The sequence below is a fragment of the Bos mutus genome, chromosome 1 (assembly GCF_027580195.1).
Source record: "Bos mutus isolate GX-2022 chromosome 1, NWIPB_WYAK_1.1, whole genome shotgun sequence".
In the NCBI taxonomy this organism is placed as follows: Eukaryota; Metazoa; Chordata; class Mammalia; order Artiodactyla; family Bovidae; genus Bos; species Bos mutus.
In genome coordinates this window covers 155,424,975-155,447,037 of record NC_091617.1, presented here as the reverse complement: position 1 = coordinate 155,447,037, position 22,063 = coordinate 155,424,975, and the positions used below count along the sequence as shown (strand labels likewise).

Sequence of the window (22,063 nt, the reverse complement as noted above, 5' to 3'; positions counted from 1 at the left end):
GTTTCCATCTCTTTTCAGGAAGTACATTATTTTAAGCAAATGATCGAAAACAGCTTAAATCTCATTAATAGTGGGACCACTAAGTATGATTCCCACAGAATACATGTGCAACAATTTAAATAAATGTGTATATGCTGACGTGAAAAGAGCTATTGTGTTAACACGGCAAAGTTTAGAACCATGAGTGTTACCTCATGCATGCTTTTAAAATTTTACTAAACAACTTTCTAGGTTTATAAAGTAACAAATATCTATGAAATGCATTTTTGAAAGCCAGCAAAAAGATAGTGACAAGGACTAATTTTGAGGGGGGCTTAGGTGTGGAGGCAGATGGGGGGCCCTTAATTGTAACATTTCGGCTTTTCCGTGATTATAATGGAGCTAGTTCAGTTGGGTCCCTCTCTGAGTGGGATGAGGGTGAGTGCAGGAATGGTGGTCAAACATGCCAGGACGGAGGCTGGAGGCTGTGTTGGGTCCCATACATTGTTGGGTACAATGCAGTCCCACCCTGGAGGCTCCATCCTGGGCTCTGGTGTCACTTGTGAAATACACCTGCTTGCCTCCCTCCCTCCCTTCTGTTCTGCCATGCACACAGCAAAGACACCATCCTTAGGCAGGGATAGGGGCCTGAATTCTGGAGGAAAGTGGGAAGACCACAAATAAGTAACAGACAAGTGAACAAATAAAAGAACAAGAGCATTATTGAGAAGCGCTCTGCAGGAAAGTCAAGCAGCCTGACGTGGAGGTGAGTGCTGGGCTGCTGGTGGCCATCAGAACTGCTCGGAGGACCAGGAGGTCAGGCTGAGATGCAAGGACACTGAGGGTGGGGGCAGGGCAGACAGGACCCAGGCGGCGCCCTGGCTGAGTCAGGGTTGATGCTCTGATGCTGTTCTTGAGTGACAGCAGACAAGGTTGTGTGTGCATGTGTGGTGCTGGGGGTGTACACGCAGCTGGGGGTTGGTTTGCCCTGAGCAGTCACCCCAGTCACCTGGGTGGGACAAGCAACACTGATTAACTTGTCTGAATAAGGCTGTGGCCCAGGGAACAGAAGGGACCGGGGGTGCTGTTGCTGCTGGAAGGCTGCCAGGTGGGCAGGAAATGAAGGGATGGAGGGTCACCCAGACCCCTTCCTTCTACTCACGGGAGTTGGCAACATGCACTTCCTTTGTATTGATGAGCCTCAGTGGGGATTAGGAATGTCCCAGGTCATTAGAGGATGCACTTGAGAATTCGGGGGCCCCTCCCCTTTCCCCCTGATTCAACCTGAGCTGAGGCATTTCCGTGCAGCAGGGAAAAGAGGAAATGGCACAGCCAAGGTTAATAGAAATGTGTATTTATGAAGCTTTGACAGTCACTTCTAACAGCAGGCTGGTCACCTCTTCACTCGCGTGTTTCCTAACATGGTGCCACGTGGTGTTCACAGGGTGGGACGTGGCTTTTCCACATACACTTTTCTCGTTTAATTAGATTTTTCTTGGGGATGTAATAGTCCATTTCACGTACGTGTCATCATTACTTGCTCTTTCCAAATTCTGTCAACAAATCCCCCAAGAAGACCAGCTTCATCGGCTGCCCCACCTGGTGCCCAGCGCTCTGCTGGTTGGAGGCTGAGATCCAGGTGAGGCCGCCGGGAAGGGTTCGGACCTGCCTGCTGCAAAAGGCAGTGGCAATCCTGTCCTTCATCTGGCGGGTAGTTACTGAGGGTCCACCAGAGGCGGGTGTCTGGAGCTGCAGGTGAAAACACAGAAGTTGTGATGCCTGGGCCCCAGGCAGACACTGGCCGTGAGGGCAGCAGGCTCGGAAACTAATAAATATGCACGCTTACCCTGATGTGCCCGGTGGGGTGGAGAGAAGAAACGGGGCGGCAGAGGAGGTGGGGGGCAGAGTCCATCAGAGGCCAGGGCCCAGGGCCAGGGTCAGCCGGTCCACTCATCTTCGGCCGCAGTTACGTCTCAGACACGGTGGACGGGCTATTAGGGCCTGAGGACTGACATGTGACTGGTCTGGAGCTAGATACGATGTTGGATACACTTTGTGTTGGATACACTTTTCACAGCGGCTCTGTCTACCACTTTCCTTTCCCCAGTGAAAAGTTACTTCTGTCTTGGAGCCCGCCCAGTGGCGTCTCTGGACACAATGAGAAGGAGCAGCTCAAGCAGAGGTCAGATGTCCTCCCTTTCCTGTCCCTGGCCTTGCTCTGTCTGCTGGGCCCTCAGCCCCTTCCTGACACGTGCTCTCTCTCCCTGCACAAACCCACAGTCCCACCCAGGACGCGCCCATGGAACCAGCAGCTGCCCACTGCACAGGTCTGACGGTAGGCGGTCCCTTGTCATTGGAAAAGTCCTGTACCGATTGAAAACACAAACACCCAGCACTGGCCGTGGAGGGGTGGAGCCTCTGGTTCCATCAGTCAAGCATCCTGGTCTTGTGGGTCCCTGCTTGGTGGGTGTCCCAGAGACCCCAACCCTGTGTGTCACTGGGACGAGCTGGGTGTCATCTGTCATTTCTCCCTGCGGAAGAGCTGTGGCGCCCACTGCAGTGGAGAGAGATGGGAACAGCATAAGGAACAGGGAGAGAGGCCAGCGCCCAAGGACAGGCCAACTGATACTTCTCTCCAAATGCCACCCACCCCTCAAACATACCACATGTTCCAGAATTGCGCTGCGCTCAGGCTGGCCCTCTCCCCAGCTCCCTTCCCACCGAGGGCCCTTGCTCTTGGACACCCTTCCCCCACCCCTCCGGAGCCCCTGTGGAGCCCCCGGGCCGACCCTCCCCTGCTGCCCAGATTGTGCTCGGAGGACCGCCCAGCACCAGGCACAGCGGGGGTCCTCCTTCTCTGGGAGGAGTCGACTTGGGTCTGTCGCTCCTGGAGGGCGGGGCTGCCTGCACGCAACAGCACCCGGTTCCCTGGGCAGGAGTCTTTGTGAAGGAGGGCAGCTGCTGCTGCTGCTGCTGCTAAGTCACTTCAGTCGTGTCCGACTCTGTGTGACCCCAGAGATGGCAGCCCACCAGGTTCCTCCATCCCTGGGATTCTCCAGGCAAGAACACTGGAGTGGGGTGCCAATTTCTTTTCCGAAGGAGGGCAGGGAGACACAGAACCGAGCGGCGCTTGCACGCACTGGGGGTCTTACTGTCTTCGCACATGTCTGTAGTTTGTATTTTCCTACAGTGATGGCACATTATTGATATTTGTGGATATAGTAAAGCTCTAATAAAAAAAAGATGCAAAAGCCACGGGAACTGTGGAGACACCTAGCAGTGAGTCTGATAAGACAGTCAGTGAAAAAAAATAAGCACAAGATGTGTAGTTTCACAGCTGTAAGTTCAGCAGTAATAGTGTTTCACAGTAGAAAGGCCACTTGTGTATTTTTGAAGCTGGCCCTCCCTCCAAAGCCCACAGAGGGGGGCTTGCCCCTGCTGGTGGGCTTCCGACCTGAGAGAGGAGAGACATGGCTAAACCCCAGTCGCCAGTGTGAGCAGGGACGCAGCGCTGCTGGCCTATTCCATGTTCTCCTTCCTGGAACCACGGTCAGGCCCAGTGGGCTGGGTTGGGAGGGCAGGGGAGGAGGAAGAGGTTGAAGACCCCTGCCCTTCAACTTCCTTACCCTGGGGCAGGGCTGCAGCCCATGGCCAGATGGACAGATGGCCGCAAGGCACAGGAAGGGACGCTGCCAGGACCCAGTACGTGCCTACCACAGACACGAACACACTGAAGTCCCACAGGACCTGGCGGGGCCCTCCGGGGTACAAAAGCCCTCCTGTGCTCCCCAGTCCTCGTTTGTAGAAAAAGCTCAGATTAGAGCAGTTACTAATTAGAGAAGCCAGGGAACCAGAAACAAAGGACAAGCAGCCAGCCCACAGCAGCGGTGATAGCTCCAACAATGGTCAGTGATAAAGCAGGGTCCTAGCTTCTCCTCGAGGGATGCGCACAACAATCTGACCCATATCTTTGTTCTGCAGAAACAAAGGCCCTGCCCAGGTGGAGGAGGGGGACCACATGCTGACCAAAAGCATGCAGACCCCAGACTGGCTGGGACAGAAGGTTGATGATTCTGACTCCTGATTACCTCATCACCAAAGAATCAGAAGAAAGTTCATGAGCTGCAGCCCTCAACCCAAACACTGCCTTCTCTGAAAGCCATCGGGTAGTTTGGGTCTTTTGAACATGAGCTGCCTGGTCTCCTTGCTTGGCACCTGCAATAATAAACACTGTAGGAGCTCCCCTGGTGGTTCATCGGTTAAGAATCCACCTGCCAATTCAGAGGACACTGGTTCGATCTCTGATCCGGGAAGATGCCATATGCCGTGGAGCAACTAAGCCTGTGTACCATAACTACTGAAGCTGCAACTACTGAGCCCATGTACTGCAACGAGGCCAATGCGCCCTAGAGCCCACGGCTCTCCACAACAGCAGAAGCCACCACGATGAGAAACCTGCACTCTGCAACAAAAAGCAGCCCCCACTGGCAGCAACTAGAGAAAGCCCACACATAGCAACAAAGACCCAGCACAGCCAAAACAAATAAATAAATCTTAATTTAAAAAAAACACACCACTGTACTCTCCTTCATCACAACACAGCATCAGTAGGCTGGCTTTGCTGTGATCTGGCGAGCAGACCCAAGCTCTGTCCAGTAGCAACACTGACGGCCACACATGCACACAACAGCACACAGTCATAGGAACTGCTCACACACGGACTCGTGCATCCACTGCACACATGCCTGCTGACAGACACACGTGCAATGGACCCCACCCAACCCCTCCATCCACACAGACAGCAAGTTTTGCATTTCTATTCAATGCTGTTCTCTTTCATTTTTAAAAAATGTAGTCATAATCCTCTAAGTTGCTTTCTCTCCTCGCCGCCATGGGCCATGAGCACCCTTTTCATGGGATCAGGAGAAGGACTCCAGGTTCGGAAGCAGGTGATGACGGAGGGGTGAGCAGGTGGACAGGTGCAGCCAGACAGGACAGACACGGCCTGGGGTGCCCAGCAGCACCCATCAGCCTTTGAAGACTGGAGGGGGGAGGGGGGATGATGCCATGGGACTGGAATCCCAGCAGGCCCTCTGCTAAGGCTGCAGAGCAGGAGGGGAGGGGGTGGGTAGAAGGAGGGAGGGAGGGACTGTGGGCCACTGCAGGAGGCTCCAGGAGCAGCCTGCTGGCCAAGACCTGGGGAGGTGGTGGTTGAGAGTGGGTAGATACATACAGGAGGGTGTGGAGGGGGCCAGACCAGGGGCTTGGTTTCTAGGCTGATCTAGGCTGAGAGATGGTGAGGTTGGGGGTGCCGATGATGTAGGGAAAGCCCAGCAAGGCGTGGAGAGGCCCAGAGTCTGCACTGCAGACATGGCTCAGGGCTCCAGGCAGGAGGTGAACCAGGATCAGGAGGTGGCACGGAGAAGGAGGGGGGTGAATCCAGAGGGCTTAGCAGAGATACTAAGCCAAGGGCAATGGCCCTGGGACCCCTGATTTTGATGGCATTGGGAACCCTATTTTTTGCAAACCATGAGGGGATCAGATTCAGGGAAATGTGAGTTTACCTTAAGAGGCCGATGTGAGGGGCTCTGGTTGCCTGGAGAGGCCTGTGGGTGGTCTGAGGACAGGACCCCTTTAGCAGCTGCCTGGTGGAGGGAGGAACTGAGGTCAGGCGGTCAGGTGGGGGTTGGGAGCACAGGCCTGAGGAAGAAGAAATGACCAGAGCTCCCAGAGTGGTGGAGGCTGGGGGAGAGGGGGGTGAAGGGCCTGGGGGAGCCTGGAAGGCTAGGGTGGGGTGCAACTGGACTTCCAGCAGGGGGAGGGGCCTCCCAGACCAGGTCTTGGGGGCTGGAACTCCAGCGCAGAGGCCTTTTGGGGTGCAGGGCCCATCCCCTGGGAGGGTTCCAGAAGGGGTGCAACGTGGGGAGTGGGCCTTGGGGATGCAACCGTGCTGGGCCCCGAGCCCGTGAAAGTGGCGAGGCCGGGTGGGTTGCCACGACGCGGTCACTGTGCCCGAAAGGGTGGGCAGGAGAAGCCCAGCTGCCCTTTCCTCCAACCGCCGCCCCCTGGCGAGTAACGTCTTTGTTCAAATCGCCCTCCTTTCCGCTGCCGCATCGGACTCAGGACCCGAGGACCAATCCCCTGATTACCGTCACCTTCCCAAACACCCGAGGTTTGGAGCCCGAGACCCCGGGTGCCCAGGGCAGGTGCCCGGCTGTCGTGGGCAGCGGTAGGGGCAGGTGTGGCTGAGGCGGGGGGAGAAACACTGCGGCTGCAGAGGAAGGGTGCTAGGACCCGGGGACAGGCCGATGAGCCAGGTCGGGGGTCCGAAGCCCTCTCCTTATCGGGTTTACTCCACGCCCCGGGCCCAGGGCCGCGTGCAGAGCTCGGCGCCCGGCCCTGCCCCTTGCCAGGGCCCGTCCCCACTTTCTTGCCTGCTCCACCCCTTGCCCACCCACCGCCCCGCCCCGCCCCTGCCCTGGTAGGTCTTGGCGTCCCAGGCCCGTCGTCCCGCCCCCTGACCAGCCCCGCCCCCGCCCGCCCCCCGCCCCCTCGCCCCACCCCCGCCCGGCCTGGCCCCCGCGGCGGCCAGAGCTCCGCCGGCCGAGCGGGTGCACCGAGGCTGAGCTCGCAGCATCCCGCTGCACAGACATCCGGCTCGCGGAGCATGGCGCCGAGGTGCGGGCCGCTCAGCGCCCCAGACGGGCGGGGGCCGGGAGGTCGCACGGGCGGGGAACGGGGGCGCGCGCTGTGCCCTAACCTGTGGCTTGTGCCCGCAGGTGGCCTTGGCTGCAGCCGCGGCGGCGTCGCCTCCTGGACTTGCTCGCCCACCTGGTCCTGCTGCTCGGGGTCAGCGCAGCGTCCGCCGAGCCAGGTAAGACCAGTGCCGACACGAAAGTGCCTGCGCTGGGCACGCCCGCCTCCGGCCGCACTTTGTGCGGATCTTCGGCCGGTCCCAGGCGGCTACGGCCTCAGCCCAGCCCGTCTCGGCTTCGGTCCTGGGAGGCGGTCCCGGCTCTGCCCATGCGTGCAGTTGGCCCGCGGGCTGCGACTGGAGGGGGACGGTGTCGGGCCGGGGTCGTATGTCCGGAGTGTCCTCGACTGCGGGCTTCGGGCCACCTGGGCGCGCCCGGGACGATGGTGCGGACCGTCCGCGTCCTGAGATCCTCGTATCGTGACCAAACTTCGGCAACTCTGCGGGGAAGTTGGTGCGCTCGGCGGACAGCGCTGCAGCAGAGGGCCAGCGAGGGATCGGCCGAGGTCGCGGTGGCGGCGGTTACATGCGCGGTGGCTCGGAGACGCCCGGGCATCCGACGCCCGACCCCAGGCCTGTGTCGCCGTCACCGGCCTAGTCCCGCCCAGCGCCTGGGCGGCTGCAGCGGCTCGTACCTCTGGGACACGGCGTTGCCGCGCCGAGTCCGGCTGGTCTCCGGGGAGGACAGACAGCGCGGGGCGGAGCGCAGCCGTGTGGTTTCCAACCTGTCGAGGCAAAAGTGCTCAGGTTTCTCCAGGGCCAGCCTTTGTGCGTCGCCCGGGCCCCGGGCCCCAGGCCTCTGTCCCCGCGCCCTCCGCGGTGTCGGGTTGCGCGCGGTCCCTTTGATGCGGCCGAGCGCCGAGCAGCCGCCGGGAGAACAATGCGCGGAGGTCCGTTGTTCGGCGGCGCCCGCTCGCCGCTTCTCCCGCGTAGACCGCAGACGATGCTCCGGAAGGCCGCTCCGGTCGCACGGAAACTCCCTTTGCTACGTTTGGGGGACCCCGTGTCCACCCAGACGGCCGCCCAGGTCCTCGTCCCAACAAGTCCCGCAAAGTCCCAGGAGGAGCTCGCAGTGGGGGGAGGTGGGGCTGCCGGACCCGAGGGGAGCCCCCACCCCCAAAGAGTCGGTATTTTTTCCCAGGTAGACCGTTTGCCCTGACACCCGTCCTGGGCAGCCTGCTCCCCGCGGCCAGAGTGACCGGTGACTGTGGTCGCCACAGCGGCCACACACCTGCTGCCACAGCTGGCCGGGGAGGGGGGATGAGCTGGGGGAGGCTCCCGGGAGACAGCCGCAGTAATCTGCTTCATTGTTCCCAGTCGGCTTGGTCACCAGGTTAAACAGCAGCGCAAGCCTTTTTAAAATGTAACCACCTCATATAGAGACGTTTTTAAAGAGATGGTGTGGAAAGCACCTGTTTGTAGAGGAGCAGGTAATTCCTCCTGTATATGTGTTAACCTGCGGGGCGGAAGGGGTGCTTTTAGGGAGTGTTTGTCCTTGTGGGGATCTGGGGTCCTCGGATTTCTTGGGATCCCTATGACCGCCTGAAACTACTGCGGTGGCTTCTGGGGCCACCCCCTCAGGCTTGTGCAGGAATGTGAGCCACAAAGCCTCTTTTATAATCATGCATCCTCTTGGGAAAGGAAGGACACCGAAGCATCCACACCTCAGTTTATGAAGTTCAGTGACCAAGAGGAGGAAATCAAGGGTGGTGACTGAGCATTAGAGAAGGAAAAATAAAATGTTACATCCACAAGCTTTGGTGAGATGAGAACTGGGAGGGTGTTCAAGTTAACGCAGACTCTGGGGGTGGTAGGGAGAGCGTGACAGCTCTAGAAATGGTGTGTTTTATCTTCTGTCCCACCACGTGGCTGCTATGGGGCTTTGCATATAGTCCCAGGTCCTCTGGGAGGAAGGAAGCCCCTTCCGAGGTGCCTGATGGAATGCAGCTCTTTCTGTTCTCTGGGGCTTAAAGCAGGAAGCAGGCTCAGCGGGCTGTGCACTGCCCACCCCTCCCCCTTGTGGGGAAAACTCAGGTCCTGTCCATGCTGGGCCAAGTCCCTTTGGGATGGGGTAATACGTGCCCCATCTAGATGCTGTTGGAGAAGAGCTAATGTATGTGAAATCCTGACTTAGCAAGGACTCAATTTGTCCTGGAAATGCTTCCGAATTCCTCTTGGGAGTCAAAAACTTAAGCCCTGTTGGCTGATTTGAACATTTTTTCTGACCTCAAATGATGCGTTTTCCCATGTCTTTCCCTGAGCTGCACTTGACCCCTCCCCCAAGTCTCTTGCTGTTTTGTCTGAGGCATTGCTGCGTCACCCAGATGCTCTTGACTGGTGCTATGAGCTCCCGCACAACCAGAACCCACAGGGACACTCCGAGTGGCTTTACAGCCCAGAGGCTCAGAGCTGCCTGTGGTCCCATTCCTGGAGGAAGTACGGGGGTGGAACCTGTTACAGTGGCCCTCTGCCATGGGTCAGTCCTCTAGGGCTGAGGAAGAAGGACCTTGCCCAGTGGGCATTTGCAGGATGGCCGGGACTAGGCTAAGAGCCTTGACTTGCATCATCTTGTCTTTGGCCCCTCCCACACGTGATCTTGGGCTCAGGCTCTCAGCTCCCCCCACCCCACACCCCCAGACCCATGTGTCCCACCCTTTCTCACCACTAGGACCTCCCAGCGTGCATCAGTGGGTCCAGGTCTTAGCTGATAGCTGTGGTTCCCCTCCCCCACTTCCTGGGTGGTCCTGCAGGGTTTGGGCTTGAACAAGACACAGCCAAATCCCGCGTGTTCCCGCATCTGCAGTGTCTTCGTTCCGGGTCCACAGGACCTGAGTAAGGGACCTAAGCTGAAGAAGGAGCTCTCATCCAAGGCAGACTTGTTTCGAGGGGCCGTGTCACTGGGGAGTCTTCAAGGTTCAGGTGCAGGACCTCTAAGATAGTCTTGAATTTCAGCAAAACTTGTTTTTCAAGCACTTCTGCTTTCCTTTAAAAGAAGGAGGAGGGGGAAAGTCCTTGCACAGAAACCTAGAAGGAGAGAAACTGACTCCATCCGGAGCTTTGAGGGGCTGGGTGAGCCTGCCCCGCCCGCCTACTTCACCCTGAAAATACAGGTGCACACATGCTCAACAAATGTGCACACACACACACACGTAAATGTACACATGCATGTGCAAATATACACACATGCACCCATATGTGCATACATGCACAAGTGCACACACGCACTCACAGTTCATGCACAAATATACATGTGTGTGCACATACATGTGCGCGCACACGTATGTACACACATAAATGTGTACACACATGCACACACTCACTTTCTTCCCACCAGAGTGACTGGCTCTCTCTTCATCTGGGTTGTTGGAGATGTCCTGGGACTCCATGGGGGACAGAATGGGGCAAGAGCAGTCTTCTGACATGATGGCTAGCAAACCCTCTTGTGATCTGAGCACTACTAGGAAGGACTATCAGCAGAGGGGGTGGCCCCCCAGGGCCCGGGGCTGACTGCCTGCCAGCACTCAGAGGTCGGATGCAGTGGACGAGGGGCAAGCTGGTCTTGCCACAGCTGTGGCTTATAAGCACTCCCTGCTCCATGTCTGTCCTCAGCAGCCACCCATCACCCCATGGCACATGCCCATTTGCAGCCCTGGTTGAGGGAGGTGTGGCCACCCTGGTGCCTTTCAGGGTGGACCACAGATGGCACATTCTAATCAGCTCTGCTCAGAAACTTGGAGGATCTGGGTTAGCTGTCATCTGAGAGAGAACCCCAAATGGCAGAACACAGCTGGCCAAGCACCTGCTGTCTGAGGTCTGGGTAGAAGGTGACATTGCAGGATGTAACACACAAAACTACCCAGAACTGGATGCTATTGGTGGGAACAGGGGAGAAATTACTGGGAAAATGAAAATATATGTTTAGCATGCTCATAAGATGATTGAATTGGATGCATTTTGATGGCAATGCCCCCAGAAGGACAATGAGAACTTTGCGGGGGGGAGGGAGGGTGGGTTGCTGCAGTGTGCTCGGGAGTTCCCACAGCTCTACCCACCTGCCAGGTCATGTGGCTTCTCTGGACATGCCTGCCTCCCAAATCTGATGGCCAAGGGTCTGGGAGGAGCCCTCCACCAGGTACAGCTCCTTCCTGAGGACGACTGGGCCTCTGAGCCCCACCCTACCCTCCTGCAGGGGGAGGGGTGGTGGGCTTGGTCTCGCTTTCCTGCCTTAACTTGGGGCAGGTGCCCTGAGCAGCAGGTGGTCACGCTGTGAAGCTTCTCTCTGCACCAGTGTCTGACATGCCTCGTGTTTGCTGCTGCTTGTGGTGTCTCCTAGTGATCTTCCCCGGTGGCTCAGCAGTCAAGAATCTGCCTGTAATGCAGGAGACCTGGGTTTGATCCCTGGGTCAGGAAGATCCCCTGGAGGAGGGCATGGCAACCCATTCCAGTATTCTTGCATGGAGAATCCCATGGACAGAGGAAGCCTGGTGGGCTACAGTCCACGGGGTTGCAAAGAGTCAGACGTGACTGAAGTGACTGAGCACGTGGTGTCTTCACCCTTGTCTGGGACCTTGCAGTGCTCACTGTATCGTTCAGGGATTCTCCAGGAGACACAGTGCCCTGCTGCTCCCCAGTACAGCCTGGTTCCAGCAGGGTGTGGACGGGTGATGTGCGCTGGCCCCCGGGGTCATGTTTTCCATTGGCAGTTCTGGGCTGCACTGAATGCCTGTCAGCCATCTAAAGGAGCTTTAGATCACAGGTGCGCTGAGTCAGATGAAATTTGGAGGCTGTGGGGCAGTGTCTGTTCCGCCAGCCTGCCTGCAGGGGCCCATCCGCGGCCCCAGCTCCTCCAGCAGAGGAGGCAAGCCTCAGCACGGCCTCCTGGTTGTCTTCAGCGAGCACCCAGGAAGGAGGGCTTGTTTGCAGGCCGGCACATCTGTCTGGAATTCCACGCTTGTAGCTGGGGACGCTCCTGGGCTGAGCCACCGTGACGACGCTGGTGGGATAGGACAGGGGGACCCAGCACTGAGCTGGCATCACAAGTGGGGCTCTCAGGCACCCCTGGTTTCTGGATGACCAGGAGGCTCTGCTATGGGTCTAGCTGGCCCAGGCACTGGCCATGGTCAGGGTTGAACTTCACAGGGTGTTTTCTTACAGAGGCCATGAGACCAGAACTGAGGGCTTGAGGATGGTTCTGCAGGGTGACAGGATGGGCCTGTGTGACCGGAGCTAGCATCTAGGTGATGGGTCACTGTCGGGGGCCTGGTTGGACACTGCAGAGACCTGCACATGCTCCTGATGGATGGGTTTCAGTGGTTTTCATGGAGCCCAGACTGAACCTGCAGATATCACACGTTATAAATTTATTTTACTCATCCAGTCATTCGTTTAATTTTGGTGTCAAGTTTTCATTTTACTCTTTGTGCTGTTCCTTGAGCAGATTCAGATCAGGCAGTCAGGCCTGCTTGTTTTGAGTCTGAGCTCAAAACTCAGAGCCGGTACCAGGCTCAGGCAGCTGGATCTGTTGTTTGCGCAGAGCCTGCCAGCGCGGGCGGTTCTCAGTGAGCTGAGAGGCGCCTTCTGCTTTGAGACTTGAGCTGGCGAGAAAGCAGTGCCTGGAGGGTCCATCCCAGCAGGGGTGTACCGTGCTCAGGCTCCCACCTAGCAGAGGGGATGGGAAGGGCCTGGGGGAGGGGCGCCCACCAGCTGCCGGGGGTTGCGGTGGGGGGCACATCTGCTGGGACCTGGATCCAGGGGCCCCATGGCTTCCAGGATGAAGGGACACCATTCTCTCTCGTTCCCATTTAGGCAACCAGGGGACTTCATCTTGGTGCGACTAGGGCGATTTATGTGACGGCTGCTGCTGTGACAGTGCCAGGTGGGAAATCCCACCCCGCCACCCGTGCTGTGAGGAGGGCAAGGTTGTAGGAGGGGACGTTCCAGGACCCCCGGCATCTGGCCCAGGGCCTGATGCAGGGGGTGCTCAGCCTCTGAAGGGGCCCTGCCTCCCTGAGCACCCTGTGTCCCGTACCAGCCCGCCAGTCTCACGGAGTCAGGGTTTCTCCCAAGCGAGGGCTCACGAGTCTCGAGGGACAGCATCAGGATTCGCACTAGAGAACTTCGGAAGGCCTTCCTTTCGCCCCGGTCAGTCTGGGGCTGGCAGGTGGTGAGTGGTGACCCTAGCCACCTGGCCTGGGGCCATCGACTTCTTCTTTCCTGACTCACCTTTGAGCACCTCTGTGTGCGCCCTGCCTCGCCCAATAGGTGGTAAACAGCAGCGTCCCTGGTGACACAGAGCTGGCCAAGCACATCCACTGTGGGGTCTGAGCTCCTGGTCTGGGGGGCCCCTTGTTAGTGCTGGGGCCAAGTGCGGGGGTGGGGGTGCTGTGGCTGGAACCTGGGGTGAGGGGTGGGCATCCCCCGAGATGGACAGGAGGTACCTTCAACTTTTCAGCCCAAGCCGCCAGGGCTGGCGTTGTCGTTTTGAAAATCTTGCTTCTGTGATAAGTGGAGAAATGCGGTTTCTCTGCAGTGAGGGTGCATGTGCTGGTGTTATTCAGCCTCCACACATCTCCTTGCTCTGACATCTGTTCTCTGTCCCTGCATCGTCTTCCTCATCGTCATGTCCGCCTATGGTGTCACCTTGCAGGGGGCATATTTGGCATAGTTTCTAGTTTGTGGGCAGGATTGGAATTCCTTAAAGCATGGAGTTGGTGTTTTTTTGTTTTGTTTTTTATGGCCTTTTCCTGTAGAGGTGGGGCACTGCTCAGGGACCACACCGGGACCCATCCACGTCTCAGGGGAGGTAGGGGGTTGGGAGAATTCCGAGAGGCAAGCTGGGCTGGGCCAGCAGAGCCCCGGGGGCCACGTGCCACATGGGGCTCTTATCTTCTTTACTCTGCCTCGCGGGGCGTGCACTGGAGCTGGTCCTTGCAGAAAACAAGTGCGGGGTCACTAAATCCTCATGTAGTATGGCTGGCAGGCAGCCCGGCCGGCAACTTTGTGTTGTGGCTGGGATACCATCTGCTGTGTGGGCTGAGCGCCCAGGCTCGAGGTTTTAATTCTGGCTCTGCCTCCTGGTGCTGTGTGACCTTTAGCAGATTCCTCACCATCTCTGTGCCTCTGGTCTGTAAATTGGGAAGGACAGTGGGCTCTGCGGGCCTGAGTAGGGCATTTCTGCAGGGAGCTCCTTGGGATGCATCCTGACAGCCCTTACTGGGCTCCTTGGACACCATGTCAAGGATGGTCCCAGCCAGCCGCCAGGGTGGGGCCCGGAGGAGGGCCTGGTGAGAGCAGGAAATGGGTCCACGTGACCGGAACATGGTTTCTGTGCGTCTTCCCTGTCCGTGGGCTGTGCCTGCTGAAGCGATCATGAGTGTCAGACAAAGCAGCCCACTCACCCCGAGGCCAGAAGTCTTCCCAGTGCTCGGGCCCCTGGGCCAGCGCAGTCTCGCCCACCCACACGTCCCATGGGAGCAATCCAGGGAGCGCAGACTTGCCTCTGCCTGTTGGATCCTGTTACAAGGCTGCTGTATTTTGAAAACTCTCCCACTGAGATTCCACGGGGCCTCTTGTTCTCCACCAGCCAGGCCGCTTCCTGGGTTCCTGGGTCGAGGCCCCGTCAGTGCCGGGAACCTTGTTCAGCCTGTTGGGATGTTATCCGGGCGGCGTCTGCTCAGATAGCAGGCAGCACAGCATCCTTTCTGCCCTTAGTCACTGCGGCCTTCCAGCCAGGACGAAGGGAAGCCACCCTTGATCCCGTCCATGCTCACATTCAGGGTCTCCCCACCTGACCCCGTGCCTCAAGACCCCTCCAGCTGCTGCCCCACCCAGCCACTGCCCAGTGACCAAGCACCGACCCTCCTTCCCCTCATGGGGGGCCTGAGGGCTTTAGAAGGCAGGCCCCCAGGAGAGGGCTGCCAGACCTCCGCTCCCAGGGGCCCATCACTGTGGCTGGGGGAAGCCTTCTCTACCGTAAATCATTATTGCAACGAGACATCCTCTGTCCCTCCACTGACCACCACTGGCTGCTCCTCAGCCTCTTGGCCACCGGCCAGGGCGGGGGTGCAGATGGTCCCTTCTGAGCCCAGATGCCCCTCCTGGCCCCGCCTTCCTGCCCCATTTCAGGTTCTGGCTGACTCTTTGTTCACTTCTCTGGGTCCTGGGGTTGCAGGGTTACCCTGCCCCCACCCCGATGGGCAGTGTTGGCAGCGACCTCTGCTTATTTTGTGTCTCACATCTCAGCCTTATCCCCATGGCACCAGGGAACTGTCTTGTTCCAGGCCACAGGGCAGCCAGGGGCTTCCTGTTTCTGGCTAAACTGAGCCTCCATCCCTGGGAAACTCGGGTCCAGCCGGCAGTGACTCAGAATCTGCAATGCTCTGCCGATCCTTCATAACCTCATATTGTGAGAATGATTGAGAAGGGACACCACCCATTCCTACACAGCCTTTACTGCCATTGTGGGAAAATCCGACCTCTTAACACACCTGGGCTGTCCTGCTGACTCCGACCTGGCTTGTGTGGACAGATGGCCCTTCTGGGTGCAGAAGCTGGAGGCCTGCGGGAGAGCCAGCTGCCAGTCACTCTGCTCCCCGGGTGATATCACACCCCCTCACCCCCACCCCCAGACAGGGAGCTCACTGTCCAAACACCTAACTTGTCCACATTTAGGAACCTAGACAAGCACTCCCCTCATTTAAACTTTTATTTCCCGTGGCACATGGTCCGCCGAACCTCAGCCCCAAGACATCCGTGTCAGCATCCACAGGACTGTGATTACTGCCTTATGTGGTGAGAACAACTTTGGATGGCATTAAGGCTCCTGAGCTGCAGAGATTTCTCTGGATTATCCGGGTGGTCCTGTGTGTAATCCTAGGTCCTGAGAAGGGATGGGGGAGGCCGAGGGCCAGGTCAGAACAGGGAGACGTGGTGATGGAGGCAGAGGTTGAGGGAGAGATGGGAGGGTGCCGGAAGGGGCTGTGAGCCGAAGTGCATAAACTCTTACAGATGCCGGACCAAGGGGCCCCCGGGAAGGAGCACGGTCATGCCGACCTGGGTCTTAGACCTCCGGCCTCTAGAACTGAAGGAGCATAGCTCGTGTGGTTTTAAGCCCCTGATGTGTGGTCATTTGCTCCAGCAGCCACATGACTATGTCCGGTGCGTGGTTGGGTCACCGAAAGGGGTAGAGTTGTGGTGATGGCAACCCTATCGTTTGTAAAGTGATGCTTCCTGTCGGTGTGGAAACTTGAATACAGTCGCAGGCCTTGGGATGCCCCCCATGCCCTGTGGGGGCCCTGGAGTCTCCTTGCTGACCCCAAGTCCCAAGAGTCCACTCTCTGGCCTGTGTGTCCTGCACCCTGGGCTGTGGCTCTCTGTGGAGAGGTTAGACGGGCCCGTCCTAGGACCTCTCAGGGTTCGAGCCCCAGCCTGACCTCGCGTGTCCCCTGTGGCACCAGGGGCTCCAACATGCTGGGCTGGGCTCTGACTGGTGATGGAAGCCTGAACATGGGGGGAGGTGGTGGACAGGGGGCAGATGAGCGTGGCCAGGGAGGATGGCGGAACGCTCGAGAATGCCTGGATGGGCCTGTGAGCAAAGGGACTGTGTGTGGGGTGCTCTTGGGACTCTTGGCTGCCGGGCCCTCGCAGGGCGGGGCCGGGTGTTATCCTCCACGAGGTCAGACAGCGACCCGCTTTGTTCTATTTTTGGAGAATGAGGCAAATGGCACAAAAGCACATTCCCAAAAAGTGCCAGTTCTGCCCAGCACCCTGGCATGTTGAAGATTTTTATAAAGAAAAGCTGACCCGCTGTTGAGCAAGTGGACAGTACTTGGAGCTCGTTGAGTGGACCAGTCTTGTCTGTTTCCAGCCATCTCGGGTGCTGAGTGGACCTTCAGCTATCCAAGATGGGCCTTCAGTTATCCGGGTGCTGGGTGGACCTTCAGTTATCTGGATGCTGAGAGACTCAAGGGCCAGTGGGAGCTGGGGGCCAGACTTGCTTCACTTATGAAAATGGCCACACTGGCCAGTCTGCGAGGTGGGCTCCTGCCGTGTAAATGCTATCTTTGTTGCCCACATACAGGGTGTTGTACCCTCTCGTCTGGCACAGGGACCTCTCTGAGAGCTCACATACTCAGCAGAGCAGAGATGTCAGGCAGGGTGTGTGGCTGAGAGGTCGCGTGACTCCGGCAAGCCTGGCTTTATGTCCTCTGGGCAGCACGCAATGGTGGCAGGTAGCCAAGAGGGGCTGGGCGCTGGGCCTGGGGCATGGTTTGCTCCCCTTCTTGTCCCCTGACTTCCAGAAGTGGACCAACCCCCACCAGGCCCTCTGCCAGCCACCTCGGGAGCAGTCAGGGCTGGCCCAGCCCGAAGGTCACTTCCTGGCAGGGACCTCAGGGGGCTCTGCGGGGAAGCTGTGCAGTGGCCCCCCACTCCCCGCCTCCTCCGGGTCATGGGATGAAGGAGGGCAGGCACACTCCTCTGCCCAGATTCCAGAATCCAGGGCCTTGGGCGGCAACATCTTCCACAGCAGCCTGATCACCCTGGTCTGTTCAGTCCCCGCTGAAGACCCCGCTCAGTGCAGGCTGAACTGGATTTTGGATCCTAACTAGTTACTAGACACTGGGTAGTTGTTGTCCAGTCACTCACTCGCATCCCACTCTCTATTACCCCACGGACTGCAGCAGGCCAGCTTTCCCTGTCCTTCACCATCTCTGGAGTTTGCTCAAACTCATGTCCATTCAGTCAGTGGCCCCAGAAAGAATGAAGCAGCTGAACCAGACACTGGGTGGTTGGGCTCTAAAGCCACAGCCCCACCTGCCCTCACCCCACCCTGCTTTCCCGCCGTTTCCCCAGTTACCCGCCAGCATCCCTTGGGAACATTCCGGGATGATGAGTGCTTCCGGGGCGTTGTCTCACTCTGAGTGTAGGTGTTTGGAAGAGTCTGATTTGCTCTTTGCCCTTTTCTTCACTAGAACAGCCCTTGTGCCGTCACGTGCTTTTTCTAAAGGTCTGAGTGATGAGGAGTGTCTCCCATCTTCCTGGCTCAGGACATGCGTGTTGGAGCCACGTCCTAAGGGCAGCACCAGACCTGAGCTTCTGGGAGCCCCAGGCATGGAGATGTGGGTGGGGTCTGTAGAGACCCCCTTGTGCCATGGTGTCCTGAGTGGACATCGTGGTATCAGCAGTGATGGTTACTCTCTGTGACTGCCCGAGCCTTGGGGCTGCCCCCCTTTCCCGTGCCTGTTAACTGGCCCCTGGATGGCCCACCATGCCTGTCCATGTGCCGGGTCCTGGGGTCCCTGCGACCTCTTTCCTGGGTGTCCTCGCTGCCCTGCGGCTCACAGCTCTGGGTCCTGGTCCGACCACCCCTGTGCCGAGGGGTCTGGGCCATGCATCCTGCCCTCCTGCCGTCCACCTGCTCCTTCTCAGTGGTCAGCGGGCCAACTCTGCCCTTTTGTGAGCTCTGGCCCCGGACCTGGGTGTGCATGTTGGGAAGACCACGTACTGGCTGTGGGGTAAACGGTTCCAAACCTAAGTTGTGATTGCCTCCGCCAAGGTGTAGACGTGCCATCTCCACCCTAGTCTGCGTACCCCCAAGGCTAGGCTGAGGGGTCGCCTTATGGCTGTGTCATTCCTGGGCCTGGTGGCTGACCCTGAATTGTGGGGACACCCATGATGGTCATGGGGCTCTGCTTGGCTGCAGACCACATCGGCTTCATCTGTGGCAAGCACGGGAGTTTCTCCCTCCCGATTTATGTCCTCTCTGCCTCCGAGCTCGCTCATTGCTAACTGAGGACATGAGGGGCCCCTCGGATGAAAGCCCCTTTGTGCATGGCCTGTGGCTGGCTCCGCCCTGGGCTGGCGCTCGCTGCCTGGGCAGGTACGATGGCCCTCTTGCCACAGGAATGTCCCCATGGGGCACTGCAAGCAGCGTCCTCCTTTATCCGAGCTATCAGCTCGTGACGCTGTGATGTGGATCCCCATTTCTAGAGGAAGAGGGGAAAGATCACACACGGTCTAGACGCTAATGCAGCACCATGCGTTTCTTCCTCACCTGTATCCTGGCAACAGGATTATTATGGCCAACTGGGGTGGCATTCCTGTGGCCCGGCAAGATGGTTCCCAGTCCTCTCGCTCTCCGGAACCTTCAGGGCCAGTGGTGCGTGTGGGCAGGGAAAGCTGTGGAGCCAGCTGTCTTCAGGCTGCCAGGAGCCAGGGGTGCAGGACTCCAGCGAGAAGCTCCAAGGCTCTGGACCCAGGGGCTCTGTGGGCAGCGTGCGCAGCCAGTGTGGTTCCTAATCCCAGGCCGGGTTCCGTGTCCCGCTACACATCCCTGCGTTTCACCCTGTGGGGCAGGGCTGCCGATGGCCCGCCTGTGCTCCTCAGCGTCCCCCCAACCCCATGCCCACACTGGAAAGCCAGCCCCTCTCTGTGGCTCCCAGTGGGTTCTCCAGTGCGTCTACACTGGTGCTGACTCTGTATCCGGCTTAGCTGCTTGCCTGTGCAGGTCCCGCTCAGCACACTCTAGGCTCCTGAGGGCAGACGGGCAGGCAGAGGGCTCTGGGTGAGAGTGGACTTTGTCCTCGGAAGTGTTTGCAGTTTTATATTTTCTTCTTGCTGAAATTGGCAACCTCGTGCTCAGCACTTACTGCCCCTTGTGAAGAGACCGGTGGCCCATGTTCAGAGACCACCCGGGCCTCTGATCCCAGGAATGACAGTGAGTGGGCTGAGCAGGAGTGGTCCCACCGCAGGGTCAGCAGCAGTCAGAGGGGAGGAGGGAGGCGCACCCAGGGAGTGGCGTCCAGTGTGTGTAGAGCAGCGAGGCTGTGCTGAGTAAGGAAGAGTCCAGACTCCCTCTCTGCACAGCAGAGTTCCATGCTGGCAGCCAGGCTCTCCTCCTGACTGTCTTTTTGGGGCCCCAGGCAGGTGACACCCACTCCTGCTCCATCACGTGGCCCCTGATGCAGCCCAGGGGGCGGGGGAGACAGTGGAGTACAGGTTCCTGAGCACACGCCGCCTAGCTCGCCCTCCTTCCTGACCCACCAGACACTCCATTCCTGATGGTGAGATGCTGGATTCTCCACCACCTGACTTGCTTCGATTTCATTTGATTAGGAACTGTCCTGTCTGTCTGGTGGGTCCTGCAGGTGCCACCCATGGGGTCAAAAAGGGCTGGGTTCACTGGGTGGGGGGGATTGGCAGGTGGCGTCTTTGCTCCGAGCTGAACGAGGTTCATGTGTTAAATTCAGCCACGTGCATGTGGTGCCTTTCTGACATGGAGCCCCCGCAACTGGGCAGTGACTGGTGGGCGCTGGGATTAGGAGAGGGCGCCGCTAACATCTGGGCACTGCACACTGGGGACCTGCTTGTACTGGAGGAATGGAGCTCCGTGCAAGGGACCTCGGCCCCCGAGGACCCCAGGTCTGGGGTGACCAGCCTTTGGGATTCCTGAGCGGCTATGACTCTCATACCCACAGGGGTGGGCACCATGGAGCCTGGCGCACATTCGACTTGTTCCACAGCTCCTTTCCTCCCACCCCCGTGCGCACGCGCACACACACACACACACAAGCACAAGCACAGATATGCTCACACCCCCACTATCACAGGCTCACCCTGAGGTTTATCCGAGTAGCACCTACACCCTGGGGTCAGCTCCTCACACACCATCCTTGCTACCCACAGGCACCTCTCCACCCTGGCACTCAGCTTCCTCTGAGCTCTGCAGCTGCCATCGTGGCCCTCGTCCTAGGAAGACAGGTGACCCCTCATCACCTTCCCTGGGACTTCTTTTGCCTGTCCTGGGAGGAGCCATTTGGGGCTGGAGTCGGGGACCTGGGGAGCCAGGCAGGGGTTCCTGGGCTGCTTTGGCTGGCCCGCTCTCCCTAACCCAGCACCCACCTGGAGGAGAGAAGCTATAGGCCTGCTCTGGGTCCCACCCCCGCCTCCACATCAGCCTCCCTGTTGCCTGGGAAGGAGAGGGTGGATAGTGGCTCAAGGAGCACTGGGATGCCCCCGGGGACCCCCTCCTGTTTGACACCCACCTTGAGCTTCCACCTGCTTCTCCTTCTGCCCTTTCCCTGTCTGGCGGACTTGTCTACCTCTGGATCCGGCCCCCACACCTCCACTCCGGCCACTGACCGTCGCTCTGCTTGGTGCCCTGGGCTGCCGTCCTCCCCCAGGGCACCTGAGGGTAATATGCCTGGCACACAGCTGGGGCTCATAGAAGCTCCCCAAATGCTCGGACGGACTTCTGAGGCTTTCATGAGAACCAGAGCTCATGACTTTGGCCAGAAGTGCGTGGCCGGCCACGCCTCAGGTCTCGGTGGTTCAGTTCATAGGGCTGGGGGTGGGGTGGCTTTGTTGGGCAGTTATTGGAGACCCAGAGGGGCTCCTGAACCCCCAGGCGTGAGGGGTCTCACCCACGCCTGTGCGGTCATCAGCAGACTGAGGCCAAGTGGTGCCAGGAGGACTCAGATGGTGTCGCGGGCATGAGGCTCACGGGCTCCCCCTGCCTAAAAGCAGGGGCACCGTCCCCGGGGAAGGTGAGGATCGGGAGCAGACCCCTCCAGGCTAGAGGGCAGTTTCTAGGTGGTTTGAGAGGTTTTAGGGGCCAATCATCACTGCTGCCTCTTCCTCATCCTCAGGGCAAACAAAGCTGGGAAATGGGGTCTGTTGGCCTCGGGGTCTAAAGGGGAGCTCTTGCTGGCGGAGGGGGCACCTTGGCGAGCCGTCGTCTGTCCTGTGCGCGTCTAGGTGGGCGGTCAAGTCTGCAGACCGCCCTGGGCCACCGGCCTTGCTGCATGACAGTTGGCCGCCTTCTGTGGGTCCTGGTCTCATAGGGTCAGCCCAGGGCAGCCCTCACTGCTGTGTGGATGCCTCGTCCCGGCCCTGCAGTGGGGCCAAGGCAGAGCCAAGCTCCTCAGGATGAACGTGCAGGGCCCCGAACTGCTCCTCATCTCCGGAAGTATGACTTTGTTATCACCCCAGGTGTATTGTCGCAGCCCTGGGAGGTGCCTTCCCCTGTGGCCTGTGGTCTCCACGTGGGGCCAGAAACCTCGGCCATCTGGGGACCAGGCTCTGCGACTCTGTCCCCCTGGGCAGTGACTGGACATACCCAGCTCCCTCAGCCCAGATGTTCCTGCCCCACGTCTGGTTTGGGAATCTAAGGTGGATAGTAGGCGAGAGGTGTCCAGCTTGGGACGGTGGACAGAGGAGCTTCCTCCAGGGTGTATGTGACAGGGAGCCAGTGGCCAGCTGGCCATTCAGCCGCCATGTGGCCGCAACGGTCTAACAGACTGGGCTAGGTCTGGGGGAACTGGGCCGCCCATG

At 58.8% G+C, this 22,063-nt stretch overlaps 1 long non-coding RNA gene across 1 annotated transcript; it reads right to left on the bottom strand.

Moving 5' to 3' along the window:
• Window positions 1–720: 720 nt before the first annotated feature.
• Window positions 721–6,863, bottom strand: LOC138989409 (uncharacterized). The gene is made up of 4 exons (XR_011465686.1): window positions 6,740–6,863; window positions 5,544–5,624; window positions 1,826–2,533; window positions 721–1,728 (listed from the first exon to the last, which is right to left on the bottom strand). It is a non-coding gene; the product is annotated as an uncharacterized lncRNA (long non-coding RNA).
• Window positions 6,864–22,063: the final 15,200 nt, after the last annotated feature.